The following is a 17,767-nucleotide window of genomic DNA, read 5'->3' as shown; positions in this document are numbered from 1 at the left end:
GTCATCTGCAAATTTACTAATCAGACTACCCACATTTTCCTCCAGATCATTTATACATACTGCAAACAACAGACTTCCAGCACTGATCACTGTGGACACCGTAAATCTCCAATCTGAAAAACACCCTTCCACCGCAACTCTTGGTTTTCTATAACCAAGGCAATTCTGTGTCCACCTAGCCAGCCCACCCCAAATCCCAAATGATTTTAGTTTTTGTACCAATCTGCCAATGTGGGACCTTGTCAAACACCTTACTAAAGTCCATATAAACTACATCCACAGTCCTTCCTTCATCAATTATCTTTGTCGCCTCTTCAAAGAACTCATTCGATTTGATGAGACATAACCTTCTCTGTACCATGCAACCTGTCACCAACTAGTCAATTTTCTTCCAAATGTGCATATATTCTGTCCCTGAGTATCTTCACCAAAAGCTTCCCCACCACTAACGTCAGGCTTGCCTGTCTAGAATTTCCTGGGTTATTCCTGCTTCCTTTCTCAAACAAACATTGGCTATTCTCCAGTCATCTCGAACCTCACTTGTGGTCAAAGAGGATGTGAAGACATCTTTTAAAGCCCCAGCTATTTCTTCCTTTGCCTTCCACAGTAACCTGGGATAGATACTATCCAGCCCCTGGGACTTGTCTATCTTAATAGAATATAGGATACCTAACATTTCCTCCTTTGATTTACTGACATTCTCTTAAGAGCTTCACATACCTATCTCTGACCTCGACATCTTAACATATTCTTCTGCTTGGTGAACACCGATACAAAGTACTCATTTGGATCTCACCAACTTCCTGTGGCTCCACACACAACTTCCCTCCATTGTCCTTGAGTGGGCCTATTCTTTCTCTTGTTACCCTCTTGCTCCTAATATACGCATAAAAAGCCTTGGGATTCTCCTTGACTCTGTTTGCTAAAAACATTTCATGGCCTTTTTTAGCCCTCCTAATTCCACATTTAAGTTCCTTCCTATTTTTGCTATATTCCTCAAGGGCTTTGTCAGTTTCTAATTGCCTAGACCTTCATTTTGATTAAGCTCACAATTTCCCTCGTCATCCATGGTTTCCGAATCCTGCATTTTTATCCTTCCATTTTTGCGGGAACGCACAAATCCTGCACTTCAATCAACTGACCTTTAAGTTGCCTCAAATAGCAGCTTCCAATCGACATTCCCCAGTTCCTGTTTAATTCAGATGTAATTGGCTTGCAACCAATTAAGCAACATTACCCGAGGGCCATTTTTATGCTGATCCATGACCACCCGAAATCCTATGGAATTATGGTCGCTAAGCCCAAAATGCTTGCCCACTGAAACATCGATCACTTGGCCTGGCTCATTTCCCAATACAGAGTTTAGTACAGTCCCCCCCTCCCCGGATGGATTCTCAGCATACTGTACCAAAAAGCTCTCCTGGACACATCTAACAAATTGCTCTCCATCTGAACCACTGGCTCTAAGGGAGTCCCAGTCAATATGGGGGAAGTTAAAACTATCCTTTTTTTTTTCACCTCTTTCTAGTATCTGACTACACAACTGCTCCTCTGTCTCCTGCAGGCTTTGGGAAGTCTGCAGTACATTCCCAACATTGTGATTTCACTTGTGTGGGGATCAGATACAAGTCCTTTGTTTTTCCTACTTCACTGATACACACCCTGTTTCCAGTAGGGATGCAGAATGGGAGCAGAGAACATGGCTACTTTCTTTCCTCTGCTCAAACTCCATCTTCCCAGGCACCATGAGAGCAATGGAAAAGACAGTCAGGTGGTGCGTAAAATGAACTATCAATTCACTATGAGCTTGAGTCATGCTGCCAAAGACCAGTTTCACCCTTAGAATGTGTTTAATATAAAAACACTAAGAAATATTAATTCAATGGGATTTTGAAATTTCTCCCCTTATTTTTCTGAAATTATTTGAAAAAAAAAACACACTGGATATGAAGTGTGAGAAGCTAAGGAAAATATTCCTTCAGTGTAGCTGATTGAAAGTTTCTGGTTTATCCTGGGAAATTAGATATACAGAACTCACTCAGACTGCACATCCCGAATTCAGCTAATCAGACACTACACTGGGCAAAACTATCAAACCCAAGCCCAGACTTTTGGGAAAGGCCAAGGCCTTCAGGTAAAATCTTTAAAAGACATTTTAATAAATGTGTCTCTGCCCCTCCCAGATAATTACACCTCACCTTCTCATATTCAGCAATGACCCATCAACAAAACTCAGCCTGTAAATCAGAAGGGAAATGCTTCCAATAAACACACTCAATATCCAACACACAGCTCCAATCAAACAGCTCAGCACAAAGCACCGAGTAAACAGGTCTCTCAGCTGGATCTTCTCACACAGCATAAGGGGCATTTCCACACCTGATTCCCCACAGGATAGTCAGACTGCCTGAACATTAGTGGGGATATGATGCAATGTAATTATTATAAATTCTGCTCCTTCACTCACCATCTCCTGACTTGGTTTTCAGTCCCTACAGGAAGTGAAGCAGCTGTGAAAGAGGAAGAGGAGAGAATGGGCAGAGTGGGTGGGCTCTCTGATTGACGTCTCTCACAGCCAATCCAAATATTTCTGGAGTAACAGGAGTTTCCTGAAGTTTGGGAAACTGACCAGGGAAACGGAGGAGACTTTGAGCAGCAGATCAGGTGGAGATTTAAACTTGTCATTGTCCCATCTGAATAAAACCTCAATTATTACAGCTGCTGTCTCAGTTCTCCTGGTAAATGTTTTGGTGGGTTTGAGCGGGGACATGGGGAGTAAGGAAGTGAAGATGGGGCTGTGAGGTTCAGGGAATAGCGTGAGGGGCTTTAACCGGCTGGCAGTTACAGATGCGCACCTCCAATTCCAGCCCTTCCCACGTAACAGCCGCTCGGGGCTCGCGCTTCCTCACATTCCAACTCCCGAATGCTGGGAGTTAAGCGCCGCTGTGTGCGGCAGAACTACAACTCCCATCAGGCACCGCGAGCCGACTCGCCGCCTGATTCCATACTGCAGCTCCTCACTGCGCAGGCTCGGAGGCCACAATGCAGCATAGGTAATGTAGTTCCCACCGGGTGAGAGTCTGTCTGATCCGTACCTGCCCTGTGTGGGAGAGTGGGAAACCCCAGCAGCAGCTGCTGCCTTTCCAGAGGAGACTGGATTGTGATGGAGAATCTGAACAAGCGGGAAAGGAAGGACCGGAAAAGGCAGAACTCCCTGGATGATAAAACAGGTAGACTATAGGATAAAGCAGGATGTCACCTTAATAATTAAAATAATAGTCAAGATGTAAAGAGAGATGAATGGAGACTGGCTACTAAATTATGGAAATGTTTGGTAGACGAATAAATAGTCAAAATTAGTAAGATTATGGGTGGGTGAATTAGAGACCAGAAAGGTGATGAAGACTCAGAGATAAGAACATAAGAAATAGGAGCAGGAGTAGGCCAACTAGCCCTTCGAGCCTGCCCCGCCATTCAATAAGATCATGGCTGATCTGTCATGGCTCAGTTCCACATTCCCGCCCTCTCCCCATAACCCTTAATCCCCTCTCTCATCAAAAACCCATCAACCCGCGTCTTAAAAATATTTAGCGAGGCAAGAGAACTTTGTCCTTGCCCAGGGAGAAGATACTGCTGAAATCATAGTCAAGGAGGAGGTAATTGAAACACTGGATGTGGTCAAAATGGATAAAGAGCCGATATTAGAAACACTGGTGTATTTAAAATCATTAAACAACAAGAACCAAATGGTTTCTTGTGTGCATCCTGAGCACGAGGGAAGAATAGAGTGGGAATCTCAGAGGTGCTAGCCATAAACTTCCTTAGATGGTGCTAGAGAATTGAAAATTGGAGAATTGCAACAGCCTTGTTGAAAAAAAATGCAAGGATAAGTTCAATGAGTTTAACCTCAGGGGTTAGGAAAACATTGGGACCCAATAATCTGGAGAAACATTTATGGCAAATATGGATTTAATTAAGGAAAGTCAACATTTAATTTTTCAAAGCAAAGAAAATCAAATCAAGCTGAGCATAGCATAAAGAAGCCCAAGTAAAATAAAAGTAATTTAAAGAGAATGGGAGGGGGGGGGGAGCTGTCCATTGGTTGGAGTCATATCAAGCACAAATAAAATTGGTTGTAGTAGTTGGAGGTCTCTCATCTCAGCTGCAGGAGTTTCTCGGGGTAGTGATGTAGAAACATAGAAAATAAGAGCATGAAGAGGCATTCAGCCCTTTGAGCCTGCTCTGCTATTCATGATGATCATAGCTGATCATCCAACTCAATATCCTGATTCTGCCGTCCTCCCATATCCTTTGATACTCTTCGCCTCAAGTGCTATATCTAATTGCTGTTTTCGGTGGTAGTGAATTCCACAAGCCGACTATTGTCTGGGTGAAGAAATTTCTCCTCATCCCTGTCTTAAATGGTTTACCCTGTATCCACAGACTGTGACCCTTGTTTCTGGACACCCCCACCTTTGGGAACATCCTCCTTGCATCTACCCTGCCTAGTCCTGTTACAATTTTATAGGTTTTTGAGATTTTCTCCTCATTCTTCAGAGCTCCAGCGAATATAAGCCTAACTGACTCAATCTTGCCTTATATGTCAGTCCTGCCATCAAGCAGAAAATTAAAGATGTGTGCAGTAAGGATACAGCAGTCATTATGGGTGACTTCATTCTGCGTATTGATTGGGCTCACCAAAATGGTATCAATGCAATTGAGAGGATTTCCTGGAATGTATAAGGGATGGTTTTCTCGACCAATACGTTGAGGAACCAATTAGAGAGCAGGCCATCCTAATCTGGGTATTGGGTAATGAGAGAGGATTAATTAGCAACCTTGTGGTGAGAGATCCTTTGGGGAAAAGTGACCATAACATTGTAGAATTCTCCATTAAGATGGAAAGTGACACAGTTATGTCTGAGACTAGGGTCCTGAACTAAAGGGAAGCTAACTTTGATGGTATGAGACATACATTGGCTAGGATAAGCTTGCAAAGGATACTTAACGGTTTGATAGTGGATAAGCAATGGCAGACGTTTAAAGAACAAATGGATGAACTTCGACAACTATACACCCCTGTCTGGCATAAGAGTAAAGCGGGTAGGTGACTCAGTCATGGCTCATAAGGGAAATCAGGGATAGTGTTCAAGCCAAAGAGGAGGCATATAAATTGGCCAGAAAAAGCAACAAACTGGAAAGCTGGGTGAAATTTAAAATTCAATCGAGAAGGACAAAGGGTTTAGTTTAGAAGGGGAAAATAGAATATGAGAGTAAGCTTGTAGAAAACCTAAGAACTTACTGCAAAAGCTTCTATGGATGTGCAAAGAGAAAAAGACTAGCGACAACAAATGTAGGTCGCTTACAGTTAGAATAAGTGAATTCATAATGAGCAACAAAGAGATAGAAGAACAGCTGAACAAATATTTTGGATCTGTTTTCCTAGGAAGGACACAAATAACCTTCCAGAAATACTAGGGGGCAGAGGGTCTAGCATGAAGGAGGAACTGAAGGAAATCCCGATTTGTCAGGAAATTGTATTGGGGAAATTGCTGTGATTAAAACCTGAAAAGTCCAAGGGTCAGATGCTCTGCATCCCAGAATACTTAAGGAACTGGCCCTAGAAATAGTGGACACACTGGTGATCATGTTCCAGCATTCTATAGAGTTCCAATGGATTGGAGGATAGCTAACGTAACCCCATTTTTTAAAAAAGGGAGAGAGAAAACAGGAAATTATAGACCAGTTAGCCTGACGTTGCTGTTGGAGAAAATAACTGAGCATTTGGAAAGCGATGGTAGGATTGGTCCAAGTCAGCATGGATTCACGGAAGGACAAATCTGCTGTTTTTTTTTTGAGGATGTAATCAATAGAGTAGACAAAGGTGAGCCTGTGGATGTTGTGTATCTGGATTTCAGAAGGTTTTTGACAAGGCCCCACACAAGAGCAAAATTAAAGCTCATGGTACTGCAGGGTAATGTATTGACATGGATAGAGAACTGGTTGGCAGAGAGTGGGAATAATGGGTCCTTTTCAGAGTGGCAGGCAGTGACTAATTGGGTACCACAGTGTTGGGACTCCAACTGTTCACAATATATGTTAATGATTTGGAACTGAATGTGATTCTCCAAATTTGCAGACAGCACTAAGCAGGTTGCCAGTGTGTGCTGTGAGGGGATTGCTAAGAAACTGCAGGGTGACTTGGACAGGCTGGCTGAATGGGCAAATACTTGGGACATTCAATATAATGTGGATAAATGTGAAGTTATCCATTTTGGTCGTAAAAAAGGAAAGAAGATTATTATCTGAATGATGGCAGCTTAGAAAAAGGAGAAGTGTAATGTGATTAGGTGTCGTGATGGAACAGTCGCTGAAGGTTGGCATGCAGCTACTTGGATTCAGCAATGGCCATCTGACATGGAGAAAGGCTCTACAATCAAGAACCTTGATACCCCCATCTATATTGTAATACGTATAGTCATTCGTCATTTTGTACTGTTTATTGCTTTGTTTTGTATTTACCCTAGTGATGTATTGTTTCTTTTTTTTTAAATTATTTTATTTTATTTAAATTTGTTGGTACTTCTGTGGGTTAGGGATGATACTATCAACCACAGATTTCGGGTACATGCTTGTTGAGATGGTTAGGTAAAGATTGTGTGATCCGGTTTGCTGACACTCACTGGATCAAGAGAAGGGAATGTGGTAATATAATCAGGGCCTAGTTTTAAGGCTGATTAAATTGGATATCCTAAATTAAAAAATTGGGCATATTAAAATCAAACAGTCAAACCTCCGACAGGCCAATTATACAAATACACAAGCATGTCTGGGCCTGGCCCATCAAAGATCATTGCACACTACTGAGACCCAGCAGGAGATCATCGCACCCCATTGAAATGTACTGGCCTATTGTTAGAAGTCCAGATTGGGCCAGACTTTCTGTTACCTAGAGTTCCTGCAGTGACCTTATCTGGCAACAGGTTACATGTCAGTAACACCATGGAGATGGACACCTCGGGGTGGACCCCAGTGTCCTGTCAGGCAGACACCAAGAAACCCACTGGGTATCGTAACCCCCTCATTGGCCCGAAACCAGAGAAGTTTCTGAAAGGCAGGCAGGCGGATAAAGATACACGTCTCAGGCACATCAGGAACGAAGATTCGAAGAGGGAGGCAACCTTGACCATCCAGAAGACTGACCAGAGAAGGAAGGAAGGAAGAAGTTGCCATTGAGACTCTCATTCGTGACAATGGACCAGAGGGACTCAGATAATCGGGCCTGCTGTTTAACCAAACCATCTTTGTGGGTAGCATACTTGAATCTGGGGTATCCTCTTGTTTTATGTGGGTAATTTAAGGGTTAATAGTGATATTATTAATAAACTTATTGAATCTTTACTTGTGTTTGTCCTTTGTCCATCTTGCAAATAAAAGCACCGGGGTAAAACCTTGGAGGAAGCAAACTGGTTGAAAGTATCTGAGAATTACAGGTACAACAGTGTAGACTTTAAGGAAATCTTGAACAAGAGGGAACTGAACGTGGCCCTTGCAGTTTAAGGGATCAAGGGGTTATGAAGGGAAAGCAGGATGGATACTGGAAGGGCATAATCATATCGAATGGCAAAACAATCTCAAAGGGCTGAATAGCCTATTCCTGCATCTGTTTTCTGTTTCTAAACCTTCTCTGCACTCCCTCTAGGGGAAGAACATCCTTTCTCAGATAAGGAGACTCAAACTGCGTACAATATTCCAAGCATGGCCACACCTAGGCTCTGTATAATTGCATCAAGACATGTCTGCTCCTGTATTCGAATCCTCTCGCTATGAAGGCCAACATATAATTTGCATTTTTTACTGCCTGCTGCACCTGGATGCTAACCTTCAGTGATTGGTGTACAAGGACACCTAGGTCTCACTGCACATTCCCATCTTCTAATTTATGGCTATTCAGATAGTAATCTGCTTTCCTGTTTTTGCTACTAAAATGGATAACCTCACCTTTACCAAATTATACTGCATCTGCCATCATTTTCCCACTCACTCAACTTGTCCAGTGAAGTGTCCCTGCATCCTCCTCACAGCTCACCCAGCTTTATGTCATCTGCAAATTTGGAGATATTACATTTAATTCCCTCTAAGTCATTACTGTAATAGTGAATAGCTGGGGTCCCAGCACTGAGCACTGCAGTAGCGCAGTAGTCACTGCCTACCATTTGAAAAAGACCCATTCATTCGTACTCTTTGTTTCACCTCACAAGCTTTTTTTTATCCTTCTCAATACACTACCCCCAATCCCATGTGCTTTAATTTTACATGCTAATCACTTATGTAGAACTTTGTCGAAGGCCTTCTGAAAGTCCAAATAAACCACATCGACTATCTTCCCCTCATCAATTCTACTCGTTATATCCTTGAAGAATTCCAGTAGATTTGTCAAACGTGATTTCCCTTTCATAGATCCAGTGTCCTAGGCCCAAACATCTTTATCTGCATCTTCCCCTTATCGTAAGGTCAGAAGTGGGGATGTTCATTTGTTCAGTATCACTTGCAACTGCTCAGATACTACAGCAATCTGTGTCCATATGCAGCAAGACTGGCTTGGGCTGATAAATGGCAAGAAGCATTTGTGCCACAAAGTGCCAGGCAATGACCGTCTCCAACAAGCAATACTCTATCTCCTCCTGACATTTAATACTGTTATCATAGCTCAATCTCCTACTACCAACATGCTGGAGGTTATGTTTATTTTAGAGTAGTAAAACCTGTTAAAGTCCAGACATTTTTTTAAGTGAAACTAAAATGGAAGCTGTCTTAACATGCAATTGCAGAAAAACAAATTAAGCTTAAATATTTAGCTATCTATTTCCCGACACAAAATTCATTTCAAGTTCTGGGAAAGATATTGAGTCATTTTCAACTGTTTTGTTATTAGGATTGATTCAAAGTTTGGTGTAAGCCGAATATTGTGTTGTTGTTTGTCTATTGTTATATTAATTTTCTGTATTGTGGCCAAATGGGCCACCTAAGATGGCGATTTACAAAGCACGCTAGGATAATTTGCCAAGTACAGAAACAGACAGACTGCAGCCTTATATGACAGATAAACAGAGTGCAGCTCCAGATTATTGAATACACAGGATATAGGCAATCTCCAAAACAGTGGACACTTTCTGATCAAACAGACTTGTTTACCAGACACACAGGTGCCTTAACCCCTTATTTGGGAGGGAGATATGTTACCGATGCAGTTCTAGCATCCACAGGCATGGCTGTTGGGTATTGATTGAATCCAATCAGTGTGGCAGCACCTGATTGGTCTCTCTCTCTCTCTCTCTCACCAGACTTCACAGGTCTGCAGAGAACAACTCACAGATAAAGGCCAATATCCTGGGTAGTTCCAGTCACACAAAAATTAACTTAAGGTCCAATATTGAACTTGAACTTTAGTATTCCTTAAAGAAAAACATAAGGAGCAGGATAGGAGTAGGCCATCTGGCCCTTTGAGCCTGCTCCGCCATTCAATAACATCATGGCTGATCTTTTTGTGGACTCAGCTCCACTTACCTGCCCGCTCACTATAACTCTTAATTGCTTTACTTTTCAAAAATTTACCTATTGTTGCCTTAAAAAGATTCAATGAGGTAACCTCAACTACTTCACTGGGCAAGGAATTCCACAGATTTGCAATCCTTTGGATGAAGAAGCTCCTCCTCAACGCAGTCCTAAATCTGCTCCCCCTTTGAGGCCATGCCCCTAGTTCTAGTTTCACCTGCCAATGGAAACAACTTATCTGCTTCTATCTTATATGTTTCTATGTGATCGCCCCTCATTCTTCTGAATTCCAATGAGTATAGCCCCAGTCTACTCAGTCTCCCCTCATAAGCCAACCCACACAAATCCAGAATCAACTTAGTGAATCCCGTCTGTACCCCTTCCAGTGCCAGGATATCCTTTCTCAAGGAAGGAGTCCAAAACTGTACACAGTTGTTGTAGGTAAAAGATACCTCTGAGACCAGTTGTGAGTCAAAGTAGAGCAAGTTTCTTCAAAAGCTTTTGGGAGACACACCTGGTACCTAACAGCGGTTCCCCAGGCTTCTCTCCGAACACAAGTTAACAGCACATATTTATACCAACTCCCCGCCCCCGCCGCCGCCGCCCCCCCCCCCCCCCCCCAAGCCACGTATGTGTCTTCTCATTCTCAGCAGATTCCCAGGCTGCGGGCTGTCCTCCATCGTGGGAACATGGCTGCCTCGGTGTTTCTTCATGGTTATCTCAAGGCCGCAATTGTCGGTGATATGATTAGCCTTTAGCTAACATAAAGGCTGGCAAAACAATTTTATGCTCATAAGTTGTATAGCATATAGTATGTTGGTGCATGACACATAAGCAGTATATAACGAATATATATGAATATATGTATGGCATGCAAGCTTCACTATGTTAGGCAGAAGTCCATAATATTAAAGACATAAACATAGATACGAGCTGGGTCAGCTACATTTCTGAACGGACTATCATAAACTTGTGTACAACAGCAGGATGGCTGCAGTCTCCTTGTCTGCAGAACATGAAAACAGAGCTTGCATCTATCTGGGATACATGAAAACAAGTCGTATACAAATCTTACAATACTTTTTACCAATCTCCAAGTATTACAAAGTTCATTAACTCATTCCCTATTGTACAGTACTCCAGGTGTGACCTCACCAGCACCTTATACAGTTGCAACATAACTTCGCTGTTTTTAAACTCCGTCCCTCTTGCAATGAAGGACAAAGTTCCATTTGCCTTCTTAATGACCTGCTGCACCTGCATACCAACTTTTTGTGGTTCAGGACACCGAGGTCTCTCTGCACAGCAGCACGCTGCAATTTTTTACCATTTAAATAATAGTCCATTTTGCTGTCATTCCTATCAAAATGGATGACCTCACATTTACCAACATTGACCCTTGCCCACTCACTTATACTATCTATATCCCTTTTCAGCGTCCTATGTACACTTTGCTCTGCCACTCATCTTAGTGTCTCTGTGAATTGTGACACATTGCACTTGGTCCCCAACTCCAAATCATCTATTTAAATCATAAACAATTGTGGTCGCAACACTGATCCCTGAGACACACCATTAGTCTCTGATCACCAACCAGAAAAACACCCATTTTCCCCCACTCTTTGCTTTCTGTTAGTTAACCAATCCTCTATCTATGCTAGTACATTACCCATAACACCATGCACCTTTATCTTATGCAGCAGCATTTGGTGCAGCACCTTGTCAAATGGCTTCTGGAAATCCAGATACACCACATCCACAGGTTGCCTATTGTCCACCGTGCAGATAATGTTCTCAAAAGGTTCCACCAAATTAGTGCCCTTCATGAACCCATAAGTAACTTAGATTGGTTGTATGGGTGATTAATATCAATTGTGTATGTGAATATATATTACTGTACTAACAAGAAGTCAACTCATAGTTCTTTGTTCACCGTATAATGGTTAAAAACAGACTGCGCGGCAAGCAGAACAGTATAGATTCATAATTCAAAATAAATTTACTTTTTTAACTTACCCCAAAATCCCTGATTTATCAGTATGGTGTGTTCCTGTTCACTGAAGTCATCAGGAGCATACAGGAAGAGTCCAGTACACAATATATTGATAAATGTCACTGTGGATTGGTAAACTTTCTCCATCAATGGGTTTAGAATTTCCAGTTCACAGGAAGCGTAACAATGCCCTGAGAAAGAAAGCCTTGCATTTTCATGTCAACTTTAATGAATTCAGAACATCCAAAAGCACTTTGAAGCCTAAGAATTGTGTTTTCAATTGCAGTCATTGTTGTCATGCAGGAAACATGGCAATCAATTTCTGCACAGCAGGCTCCCACAGAAATAGGATAATGATCAATTAATCTGTTTTTGTGACATTGTTTGTGGGATCCATACTGACTGGGACATCAGTAACCAACTCCCCTGCTCTTCTACAATGTAGTGTCATCAGACCTTTTATATTCATCTGAGAGAGCCTTTGTTTAACTGATCTGAACTTTATATCTCCGACAGTGCAGCACACCCTCAGCACTCACTGGAGTGTCAGTGGTCAAGTCTCCACAGTGTGACTTTCTGACTCAATGTCAGTCATGGCTTCGTTAAAACTCTTGTCGATGTATAATATTTCTGTTGTATTAGATTCAGTTTCTAAAGGGTTAAGTCTAGGGCTGTGTACAGAATGCTTTTTTTCCTCCTGTAAACTGGCAGCCTGAAAGGTTGATTTGATTTGAAGTAATGACTAGTATGAGCTGCAGGTGTCAGTGTTGTTTATGAATCCAGACATCACAGGAGAATAACAAGAAGGGTTGAATACGTCTCAGAAACTGGAGCTGAGAGAAAATGAATCTCCACAGCAGGCGACCCCTGAAAAGGCTGGGCTGTAAGGTATCAAACCATGAGCCATCTACTCGCACAATGATCCCCAGCACATTCCCTGATTCACCAAGTCGCTCTCCGAAGAATAGAGATACTCTCCGATCACTGGTGGGTCAATCTTTCCTCTCTGGACCTCCCACTCTCCTGTCCACGTGCTGATCCCACATTGCTGCCTTGGATGCTATGGGTCTTCCTCTTCTGATCTGCTGTCAAACACATCCCAGGCTACACATCCAACACTGATGTTATCATTTTGAAAGCCTATGAGGATGAGGCTATTCCCACACTAGAAATCTCTGTCAAACGTTTACCAGGGGAACTGAGACAGCAGCTGCAATAAGTGAGGTTTTATTCAGATGGGACAAATGACAAATTTAACTCCCACCTGATCTGCTGCTCAAAGTCGCCTCTGTTTCACCCGTCAGTTCCCCAAGCTTCCAGAAACTCATGTTATTCCAGAAATATTTGGATTGGCTGTGAGAGACGTCAATCAGAGAGCCCACCCACTCTGCCCACTCTGCCCATTCTCTCCCCTTCCTCTTTCACAGCTGTTTTACTTCCTGTAGGGACTGAAAACAAAGTGAGGAGATGGTGAGTGAAGGAGCAGAATTTATAATAATTACATTGCATAACATCCACACTAATGTTCAGGCAGTCTGACTATCCTGTGGGGAATCAGGTGTGGAAATGCCCCTTATGCTGTGTGAGAAGATCCAGCTGAGAGACCTGTTTACTCGGTGCTTTGTGCTGAGCTGTTTGATTGGAGCTGTGTGTTGGATATTGAGTGTGTTCATTGGAAGCATTTCCCTTCTGATTTACAGGCTGAATTTTGTTGATGGGTCATTGCTGAATATGAGAAAATGAAGTATAATTATCAGGGAGGGACAGAGACACATTTATTGAAACATATTTTAATGTCGTCAAAGAATTTATTTTTCCCAAAAGCCTGGGCTTGGATTTGATCATTTTGCCCAGTGCTGTGTCTGATAGGTCAATTTGGGATGTGCAGTCTCAGTGAGTGCAGTGTATCTAATTTCCCAGGATAAACCTGAACCCTTCAATCAGCTACACTGGAGCAGTATTTTCTTCACCTTCGAGCAGTTCTTGCCCTGTGTATTTTCTTCAAATAATTTGGCAAAGCAAGGGGAGAAATTTCAATATCTCCATTGAATTATATTTTTTCTGAGTGTTGTTATATTATACGCATATTTGAAGGATAAAATTTGTATTTCCCAGCACAAACAAGTTTTTGGGAAATTGGTAGCCCAATTTAAATGATGCCGTCATGGTGCCTGGGTGGAGGAAAGAAAGTAAGCATGTTGTGTGCTCCTGGTCACTGTCCAGTGCCCCTGCTGGAAATAAAAGGTATGTGACAATCAAGTGAGGAAAGGGAATAGCAGACCGGCACTTACTGTGGAACAGTCGCTAACTGGGAGGTAGCAGTCACTGGACCAGTAAGACAATGGATCTAGACTAATTCTTTGGCAACCTGCGTTCAAATAACCTGACAGCAGTTCATAGAATTTAAGTTCAATTAATATTGTATATTTAAAAGCTAGTGTCAGTAATAGTGACCATGAAACCATTGTTGATTGTCGTTGAAAGCCCATCTGGTTCGTTAATGCCCTTCAGTGAAGAAATCTGTTGCCCATACCTGGTCTGGCCTTCATGTGACTTCAGATCCACAGCAATGTTACTAACTCTTGGCCTAGCAAGCTACTTTGGTTATATCCAACAATGACAGAGTCACAAAGCAATGAAACCAGATGGAGCACTTGGCATCAACCTAGGCACTGGAAACAATAATGGCAAACCCAGTTCTGTTGACTCTGCAGACTTCTCCTTGCTAAGATCTGAGAACTTGTGCCAAAATTGGAAGAGCTGTCTGACAGACGAGTCAAGCAACGACGTAACATAATCATACACGTGGAATCTTCCTTTACAGACAATGTCCCACACACTGCCTTCATCCTTATTACATACGTCCTGTCCCACCAGCAGGACAGACCCACCAGATTTCATGGCAACAGTGGTAAACCATTACTCGAGGAGTCCTCAACATTAAGAACATAAGAAATAGGAGCAGGAGTAGGCCATCTGGCCCTTCGAGCCTGCCCCGCCATTCAATAAGATCATGGCTGATCTGTCGTGGCTCAGTTCCACATTCCCGCCCTCTCCCCATAACCCTTAATCCCCTCTCTTATCAAAAACCCATCAACCCGCGTCTTAAAAATATTTAGCGAGGTAGCTTCCACCACTTCAACGGGCAGAGAATTCCAGAGATTCACCACCCTTTGAGTGAAGAAGTTCTTCCTCAACTCTGTTCGAAACTGTCCCCCCTTTATCTTGAGGCTGTGCCCCCTAGTCCTACTGTCCTTTCTGAGCGGGAAGAGTCTCTCCACCTCTATCCTATCCATCCCATTCATCATCTTATACGTCTCAATGAGATCTCCCCTCATTCTTCTAAACTCCAACGAGTACAAGCCTAGTTTATTCAGCCTCTCCTCATAGCTCAACCCCCTCAACTCCGGCATCAGCCTAGTAAACCTCCTCTGCACTCCCTCCAAGGCCAAAATATCCTTGCGTAAGTACGGAGCCCAAAACTGCACACAGTACTCCAGTTGCGGCCTCACCAGTGCCCTGTACAGTTGCAGCAAGACCTCACTACTTTTATATTCAATCCCCTTCGCTATGAAGGCCAGCATCCCATTCGCCTTCCTGACCACCTGCTGCACCTGCAGGCTGGGTTTTTGCGACTCATGCACAAGGACCCCGAGGTCCCTCTGCACCGTCGCCTGCTGCAGTTTTTCTCCACGTAAGTAATAATCCTTCCTTCCATTATTCCTACCAAAGCGGACCACCTCACACTTGCCAACGTTAAATTCCATTTGCCAGTTCCTGGCCCATTCGCCCAGCCTATCTAGATCCTTCTGCAGACTCTCCACACCCTCCACGCAATTTGCCTTTCCACCAATCTTGGTGTCATCAGCAAATTTCGACACCATACACTCGGTTCCCTCCTCCAGATCGTCTATATAAATGGTAAATAGCTGAGGCCCCAGCACCGACCCCTGGGGCACTCCACTAGTCACCAACCACCAATCCGAATAGCACCCATTGACCCCCACTCTCTGCCTCCTATTTGACAACCAGTCCTCTATCCACGCTAACACCCTACCCCCAACTCCATGTCCCCTGACCTTCTGCAGTAACCTCTTGTGAGGTACCTTGTCAAACGCCTTCTGAAAATCCAGAAAGACCACATCCACCGGCTCTCCTCTATCCACCGCCCTAGACACATCCTCATAGAACTCCAGTAAATTTGTCAGACACGACTTCCCCTTAATGAAACCGTGCTGCGTCTGCTCTATCAAGCAATTCCCCTCAAGATGCCTCGCTATTTCCTCCTTGATGACGGATTCTAACATTTTACCAACAACAGACGTTAAACTGACCGGCCTATAATTCCCTGCCTTTTGCCTGCACCCTTCTTAAACAACAGCGTAACATTAGCTGCTTTCCAATCTTCCGGCACTTCCCCGGAATCCAGCGACGTCTGGAAAATAACCACCAAGGCATCCACTATCACCTCCGCCATTTCTTTCAGAACCCTCGGATGCATTCCATCCGGTCCTGGGGACTTGTCCACAATCAGCCCCTCCAGTCTCTCGAGCACCACCTCTCTAGTAACAGTAATGTTATCGAGACCCTCCAGTCCCACCACCTTTCCATCTCTAACACCTGGCAAATTATTCACGTCCTCCTCCGTGAAGACCGAAACAAAAAAGTTGTTCAAGACCTCAGCCACTTCCCCATCCCCTACCACTAAGTCCTCCTTCTCATCCTCTGAGGGTCCAACGTTCACCCTAGCCAGCCTCTTCCTTTTTATATACTTCTAAAAACTCTTGCTATCCTTTTTTATATTAAGCGCTAGCCCAGCTTCATAGTTTCTCCTACCCTTCTTTTTCAATTTCTTTGTCAATCTCTGTTGACATTTAAACCTCTCCCAATCCTCTTCTCGCCCACTACTCTTAGCTACTCTAAACGCCTCCGCTTTTAATTTAACACTTTCCTTCACCTCCTTCGTTATCCACGGCTGATTACCTCTCCTCCTACAGTCCTTTTTGACCATCGAAATAAATTTCTGCTGAGCACCAAGAAAGATCTCCTTAAAAATCCTCCACTGCTCCTCAGCAGACCTACCTTCCAACGCGCTCCCCCAGTCCACATTCGCCAATTCCTCTCTCATCCTACCATACTCCCCTCTGTTCAAACAAAGGACGCGTGTCCGGGAACCCACTTTGTCGTCCTCCATCTGCACCAGAAACTCCACCATACAATGATCACTCTCCCCAAGAGGATCCTTCACCGCAAGGTCCCTGATTCTACCCGCCTCATTACATAGCACCAGATCCAAGGTAGCTCGCTCCCTCATCGGCTCCAACACACACTGTTCCAGGAAACTATCCCGGCAGCATTCCAAGAACTCCTCCTCGAGCCCACCGCGTCCAACATGGGTCGTCCAATCAATATGCAGATTGAAATCCCCCATAATTACGGCCGTCCCATTCCTGCACGCCACACTTATTTGCGCGTTAACAGCCCGCCCCACCTCCAGATCATTATTCGGGGACCTATAGACAACACCCACCAGCGTCTTCCTCCCTTTGCTGTTCCTAATCTCCACCCACAACGATTCCACTTTCTGCTCTTTGGCTCCAATATCATCCCTTGCTACCACCCTGATGCTATCCTTAATCAGCAGGACTACGCCCCCCCTTTTCCCTCCTGCCTATCTTTCCTAAACACTTGATATCCCTGGACATTCAGCTCCCAGTCTCTGCACTTAAGTTTCATGGCATCAAATAAATCATGGGTAAGGAAATCTGTTGGCCACTGCCTGCTGCAATGACCATTCTGCCCCCCGCCCCTCCCCCCACTTCTCAGCTTATCCATAAAATCCATAGAATTCTTACAGTGCAAGAAGACATTCGGCCTATTGAGTTTGCACAACTCTCTGAAAGAGCATCTTACCTGGGTCCACCCACCTGCCCTATCCTCATTACGCCACACATTTACAATGGCTTCTCCACCTAACCCACACATTTATTTGGACACAAAGGGGAAATTTGACAAGGCCAATCCATCTGGCCTGCACATGTTTGGACTGTTTTTTTTAAAGTTTAAAATTTATTTATTAGTATCACAAATCGGCTTACATTAACACTGTAATGAAGTTGCTGTGAAAATCCCCTACTCATCACATTCTGGCGTCTGTTCGGGTATACTGTGGGAGAATTTAGCATGGCTAGTGCACCTAATCTGCATGTCTTTTGGACT

General features: G+C 43.6%; 2 protein-coding genes across 2 annotated transcripts in view; both read right to left on the bottom strand.

The window, feature by feature from the left end:
* Nucleotides 1-12,835, bottom strand: part of LOC145348030 (uncharacterized) — a 65,830-nt gene extending 52,995 nt beyond the window's left edge. The window contains exon 1 of the mRNA XM_080196148.1: nucleotides 12,813-12,835. The gene's annotated coding sequence lies outside the window, so the exon portion shown is untranslated. The remainder of the gene's footprint in view (nucleotides 1-12,812) is intronic.
* Nucleotides 1-17,767, bottom strand: part of LOC145348079 (uncharacterized) — a 56,276-nt gene that overhangs the window by 3,997 nt on the left and 34,512 nt on the right. The gene's annotated exons all lie outside the window — the stretch shown is intronic.

This window comes from Carcharhinus amblyrhynchos, chromosome 9 (assembly GCF_965287045.1).
Source record: "Carcharhinus amblyrhynchos chromosome 9, sCarAmb.v2.hapA, whole genome shotgun sequence".
Taxonomy (NCBI): domain Eukaryota; kingdom Metazoa; phylum Chordata; class Chondrichthyes; order Carcharhiniformes; family Carcharhinidae; genus Carcharhinus; species Carcharhinus amblyrhynchos.
Note: the sequence above shows the minus strand (reverse complement) of the source record. Positions and strands in the feature narration are given on the sequence as shown.